At 36.1% G+C, this 7,161-nt stretch overlaps 1 pseudogene; it reads right to left on the bottom strand.

The window, feature by feature from the left end:
- Positions 1 to 258: 258 nt before the first annotated feature.
- Positions 259 to 3,037, bottom strand: LOC144255755 (integrator complex subunit 6 pseudogene; annotated as a pseudogene).
- Positions 3,038 to 7,161: the final 4,124 nt, after the last annotated feature.

The following is a 7,161-nucleotide window of genomic DNA, read 5'->3' as shown; positions in this document are numbered from 1 at the left end:
CACATGCAAACATTGTGTAAACTTTATCTTTCACAAAATGTCAGTGGGACATTGTTGTTTCCTAGGGGGCACTTTGGAAGTATTTCTGCATGGGTGATTTTACAATAGTTGTAAGTACTTCTGATATTTTGTAGAGAGGTGAGTAAGGGAAGCTAGATCTGAGGACAGTACTCCATAACAAAGATGTGTTCCTACATCATAGCTATCTTCTGAAATATCCACTGGATAATCATATAATTTTTTTTTTGGAGGAATATTTTTAGTTTGTTAAATAAAAATGTTTTTTAGAGTGATACTTTTCACATTACAAAAATAAACCAAAATGAAGAAAAGGTCACTGTAAAATGATGGAAAAAGGATCTGTAGATTTGCTTTTAGTATTTCAAATAGCCAACAATGCATGTCAAAAAATGAATGCAAGATCACAACAGTCTTGTATTTACTTTGTATTTGGAGAAGATAGTGAAATAAGTGGCCACATTCTCATTTTCCTTTAATTGCTATTAATATGGTTGATCTGATTGGCTCTTCGATGAATTTCATCCAAGAAGTTCTCCAGTTGTTCTATTAGCATTCGTTTTTTAAACCTTGATGCTTCTTTAATGACATTTTGTAAAAATATTAGTCTTGTTTGTAAACTGCCTTGCACATGCTTCAGTAAAGTGAAGATTCTTTCATATTTTCTTCCTGGCTTTCGGATCTCTTTCATTATTTGTGCTTTTAGTTCAGTATTGACCTCTTCGTGGCTTCGGCAATGCATCAATTTCTTTCCTTTATTGAGTGAAGAAGCTGGTATATTCTCTTCAGCACATTGTTCTTTATCTCTTGGCGGCTCATGATTTTCTAAAAATCCACCAACAGTGAGGTCATTAGTTCCTAAATGATCATGACCAAGAGCCTCTGTATGATTGGTTGGTCGTTCCAGTAAACTGGCTGAAGATGTTGAAAATTCAGTATCCATAGCATTTGGTGTAATGTCTGATGAAAGTTGGTCTGCAACATGATTTTCAACCATATCATCTATTGTTGAATCATTAGTGGTTTCTGAAATTTTATGAAGAGGAAGGGGTTTAATAAGATCTGGCTGTGCTTGAGTCAGAGGTGCAGGTGGTCCTTTTCCTCCAATATGATTGTTCACAACAGGGTTCTGCTGTCTGCCTCTTAATAATGGAGACATACACCGACGTCTTTTAGGGATCCCTTGCATATTTGGTTCTCCAGGTCGTTTATGTTTATTTTGAGGTCCAGCCACAAATTCATCTGCTTCATCTATCATCATACCCTTTTTATCCAGCTTAAAGGGGTTGCCAAATGTATGCAACCTTCGAGGCTGATCAGGATCAAGTTCTCTTAGTGGAGAAGGTACTTGCTTGAGGTATTCTTGGTAATTCCCCATTTGTGCTATAGGAACACTGTGCACTTGATCTTCATCCTGTCCTTTAAGAAATTTGCGGGTGCTCTTCAAAAGATTAGATCTCATTCTTGTTAAGTGATCCAAAAGATTCCGTCTTGGTATGTCATAAGCATTTCTAAATGTCTGAGGCTTCAAATCCTTATTTAGTAAAGCAACTTGGAACCCAGTGTATTCCTTCATATTAAGGTCTAGCAGTCTGTGAGGGATATCCTCTGAAATTCCCTGGAGCAGCTGTTGAAAATCTTTCCTATATGCCATTGATAAACCATGTGATCGGCTTCGGACTTTAATTCCCGTTTCCTGTAATACTTTTTTGCCTACAGATCCAATGACTCGATCAGATTCTATTTTGGCCTGTTGACTCAATTTTTTGAGGTATGAAATGACACTATAACTGAGTCCATACTCCATACTGTCTGCTATTAGGTTAGGTGCTCCCATCATTCTAACAGCTTTTTTCAAGGGCCCGAGATAGTAGGGAGGCATTGTCTTCAAATAACTTTCGAATGACTGTCTCCATTTCAATGTTGGTTTTGCTTTATGCACTTTAAACAAGTCATCTAAAAGGGGAAGGAGAACTGGATAATTGTAAGGCATCACAAATAAATTGACACAGTTCAGTGCTGTACTGGTTTTCAAGTAACCAAAAGGATGACCAAGTTCACTATATTTTGCACTATTGCTCACATATACCTGCCAACATGTTTGAGGAGATTTCCTTTCCAGGATAAACTGAGTCAGTGGTGAAGGTTCCAACTCATATTTGTCAAAAGGCAGTTTGTCTATAACCATTGGTTCACAGTCTGTACAGGAAAACTTCACTACAGGATGAGATGTACGAGGTGGTAGTGTTGGAGAATTCTGATCTGGCCAAAAAGATTCTGGAACAGGCCAATGACCTATAGGAACCCCAGTTTTAGGATTTGGTCTGACATATATGAGTTTGTGACAGCTATGCCAAGGCTGAGATCCAAAAGGCCTTGATATATCCGGCTGCCCATCTTCTACAGGGGAAGGATCTGGTCCTGCTTTTTCAAAGTTTATTACCACCCCACTTTGTACTTTCTGCATCAAGGACTCCAGACATTGATTAAGCATTCTTGGAGAACATACAGAGTATGAGCGGCCGCCTGTCACTTCACACATTGGTGTGATTGCAGAGTCATCCAAAGGCACACCTGTCAACTGCTCTGATTCTACTGACATGGTGCCAGGCAACCGCAACACTAATGCAAACAGTCTCTGATCCCAACGAAAAGGTTCCTTGGTCAGTTCACTTCCAGGCAAAGGGGAATTAAGAGGTAAGTGGAGCTCATCCTGGACTCCACTGGTAGTAGTCAACTTGCTCCCATCAGTAATTGTAATAATTATTGCTGGCTCCAAGAAAAAAGGGTTTCTTCCCTGCCCATAGTTGTCTATGCCAGTTACTAATCTATTTAAATTTAATAAATCAAAAGCTGTCCTTAGGGATTGGCCAAGAGTCGTAAGTCCTTCAGCCTGAAGGTTTTTCAGTTCATTCATAAACGTTGCATGGTTTTCTTTCCATCCAGCCTTGATAGCATAGGGCGGCTCTTCGAAAGTGACCAGCATATACTTGTCTCCTCTGCTGGCAGGGTCCCGGGCACGGAGCGCCCGGGGCCGGAGCCCGGGCCCGGCCGAGCCCAGCTCGCAGCGCCCGCCCGCCCGCCCGCCCGCGCGGTGGGGGAGGGGGTCCCCGAGCCTCATATAATTTTTTAAAAAAAATTGAAAAGTAGGTTTAGGAATGTTGTTTTTTGTTTGTTTTGGTCTTACACTAACATCATCAATGTATAATAAAAATCTCTTTACATGGTTTTATATATATCACTATAATTTGGGGGAAAGCAAACTTCATGAAAATCAACAAAAGATTTACTTTGTTTACCAAGAGGTATTTGCTATTTCAGAAAACTACACCAATAGCAAAACTGCTGTTAGGACCACCTGTACAGCACATGTGTATCAGCTTGCTTTTATAGCTAGTTCATGAAAGCGTCTTCTAGATACAATCCTAAGTACCTTATCATTTCTTTGTGTTTTCTATATAGTTCCACCCAAACGTTTTCAAACTGAAATGTCTATTATTTAATTAAATCTCTTATTTATATTACATTTAGGGCTTTCTGTTTATTTTTAAAGATATATTTTAGGTAGTTTATTGTCTATGCATTTCACATTTCATTTTCAGAGAGAAATTCGAGTGTTAAAATACTTGTAATAAAAGGAAGGTGTGAAGTTTGCTCCTTTCTACTATCACTGTTTTAGAAACTTGTGAAAAAGAATGTGATAGTAATTAAAGGTAAATTTTTAAATAATCTTAATTTAATGTTCAAACTGGAAAGTTGAGACAATCTCAAATATATTTCTAGAGATAGGAAAAGGTAGCCATAGAAAAGAGGGAAAGGTACAGATGGACAATGTGAGCAGCTCTAACACCATGGGATTAAACGAGATGTTAGAAATATGGTTAATCCTGCATATCTTCAGATATGCCTGATAGTGCTCACATTAGTGATCATCTACGTCAGAGTCTTAGCATATATTTCTGAGCAATTTGCTGCCAATTTATATTACAACTTTTTTTCCCCATTTGAATCTAAGCTCCCTAAAGAAACATGGGCTTTAATCACATACCTTGCCAATCACTCTTTACATTGTTGACACCTGTTATATGCTTTCATAGTTTACTATCTCTTTGCATATAGAGACTTACAGGGGATGAATGCAGAATGATGTTGGGACAGAGAAAGGCCTGAAGGGGATAGAAATCACAGCAACCTTCCTGGCTGTGCAGCTGTCTTCTCTTTATTTCTATCTCTGACTTTGAAACTTCAGACCATGAGACAACGGATGAGATCAAGAACCCAGCAGAACATAATGGATGACTTGACTTCTTTGAGAAAACGTCAGGCATTAAGGAACAGTTGTGCCCTGTGGGATAAATTGCTTTGGCAGTATAGAGCAAGTACTTTGTGTGCCTGATCAGCTTTGTTACCACGCCTTGTGATACGGTTTTAGCAATCCTTGATTTTTCTGTATACCAAGGCTTTAGAGCTCATCACACTTGTATCCTAATGGTAACAGCAGGAAGCTCTTCTTATCTCTGGTTTTCAGGTGAAGAAACCAAGTGGGAAGTTATGTGACTTGGGTAAGATCAGTTCCTAAATCAACAGGTTGAAAACAAACATTGGATCACCGAAGTTTTAAATGTATAGCCCAAAAGATACATCACCCAATCATGCAGAAATATAATAATTGAAGAGAAATATCCCTGAATTTATTCTTCTAGATGTATTTACTTGAAGTCAGTTTAAATGAATAGCAGACACTATAGAAACTTATATCTTGAATATTTATATCATAATATTAAAGAAATGGAGTGCAATATTTGGGAAGCACCTTCTCAATTTTGTGCAAGTTATTCTTGATGTACTACTGAAATTTTTAAGAAAATGTGAATTCCATTTCTAAATCTAACACTGAATCATCTGATGTCACTTTAATCATTTTAATTATTTAGCTTTCAAATAATCCATGGATGAATGGATATATGTAGAGAGATACAGTGAATATATATATTCATACATATATGTGCTGATGCATTTTAAACATATTGTTTAGAGAGTATTTTACAAGAATTACTCACGACTAGTTATGAATCACCTATTATCACCATGAATTTTAAAGGTAGAACAAAAGACAAGGCAGTTAAGCATTCCCAGGAAAATAAACCACAACTTTCTATGACAAGATTATGTTCAATATTTTACTGAGTCTATTAGAAATCCATTCATATTGTAAGACTTAGAAGTATTGAACTAGAAAAATTGTCATTAATTCCATTCATTATTAGGGTGGCACATGCCTGTAACCCCAGCAGGCAGAGGTAGGAGGGTTGCAAGGTCCAAACCAGCCTCAGTAACTTAACAAGACCTTAGGCATCTTAATGAGACTCTGTTTCAAAATAAAAAAAAAAGAAGGGATTTGGGATGTGGCATAGTGGTAAAGCATTCCTGGGTTCAATCCCCAGTACCAAAAAAAGTTGTCATCCTTCTCATCAGTATTATTATTATTATTATCATCATTATCATTTATTGGTTATATTTTTAAAATACACTACAGCAGAATGCATCACAATTCTTATTACACTTGTAGAACATTTTTTCATATCTCTGTATGTATTTTCACACCAATTCATTCTTCATACATGTACTTTGGATAATGATGTTCATCACATTCCTCCATCATTGCTAACCCCCAACAGTGTTATTATTATTATTGTTCCTGGGCATTCCTTTACATTTCTTTCTGTTTTTAAGGGAATATCGTGCTCCCAACATTCTTTATTTTATTTGTTCTTTTATGGGTGCTGAGGATCAATCCCAATGCCTCACACGTGCTAGGCAAGCACTCTACCACTGAGCTACATTGCCAGCCTTTTTCTTTCTTTCTTTCTTTTTATTTTTTACCTATAGTTCCTGTCTCAGTCTAATCTTTGTATTCTAGAATTTCAAGCTCCATGAAAAAAGAGGTTTTTTAACTTTACTTTTTTCCCTTTTGTGTTCCCCTAAAAGTGGTCTGCACATAGTGTGTACTTAATGACTATTGAATGTATAAAAAGAATATAAGAAATTATGAGAAAGAAATTAGTTTAATGAAGACTTTTCTGGGCTCATATATTCGAGAGAAGTTATAAGCCAACTATGTATTGAGATGCTTATTGAATATTTGCACTGGGCTTATGAACTATTTCTGCCAAATCAGTCGCTGAAAAAGATATGGTGTGATAGTCACTCTATTCTCAAGGAGATACAATTCTGTATACAAAACAAATAAACCATTGAAGCAGTCTGATTGTCAAATTTGTCAGCCAGACAGTAAGCATATTGGTAGAAGAATGAATGGGTCTTTTATTGGAGTAAGAATCAACTTCCAAGGAATAGAAAAAAAGAGGAGTAGACAAAAACAAGAAAAAATTCTGCCATATAAAGTTTTGGAGCTATTCTATTTATACCTTTATCCAATTTAGTGTTTTAACAACTAGCTTATGGATAAATACATTATTGTATGGACACAATCTATCCAATACAGAAAATATCATTTTAAATAATTCTAGCAAGTATTGAACCAAAATGGCAATACATTTTTAAGAAATTCTGTTAAGCCATTTTCCCTCAAAATCCAAGATAAGGTTATCAGTACTAGAATTGAATGCAATTCCTCTCTTGTGTTCTTAGGACCATATCCTGTGTAGAAGCACAGCATATTATTAGTAGGTGTACAATAAGAAGAACTTCCTACATAAAAAAATTAGAAGAACCAAAAAAAAGTTAGGGATTTTCCCTCAGTTACTATACACAAAAGCCATTATATTATTGTATTTGATTTTTACTGCTAACATGTTTGCATTATTTCAATCCATATTTTTTTTGTAATTATAAGCATCAATTACACTCAATATATTACACAAAAAAATTAAACCCTAGCATTCATCTATTTAGCCAATGTATGAGTAACTATGGCTACATGGCATTACTTCTGCCTTCAAAAAGCTTTTAGAGAAAAAATAGTACTTTAATATAGGCAATTATTTCTCTTATAAGAAGCTAAATAAAGATGCTGTAGATACTCAACCGCTTCTTTGGGAGTTAGAGTATGATTCAACATAGTCTAGATTTAAGCTGTACATAAAACAACCTTCAACTCCCAAGGCTTTCCTATAACATTAT

This window comes from Urocitellus parryii, chromosome 7 (assembly GCF_045843805.1).
Source record: "Urocitellus parryii isolate mUroPar1 chromosome 7, mUroPar1.hap1, whole genome shotgun sequence".
NCBI lineage: Eukaryota > Metazoa > Chordata > Mammalia > Rodentia > Sciuridae > Urocitellus > Urocitellus parryii.
Note: the sequence above shows the minus strand (reverse complement) of the source record. Positions and strands in the feature narration are given on the sequence as shown.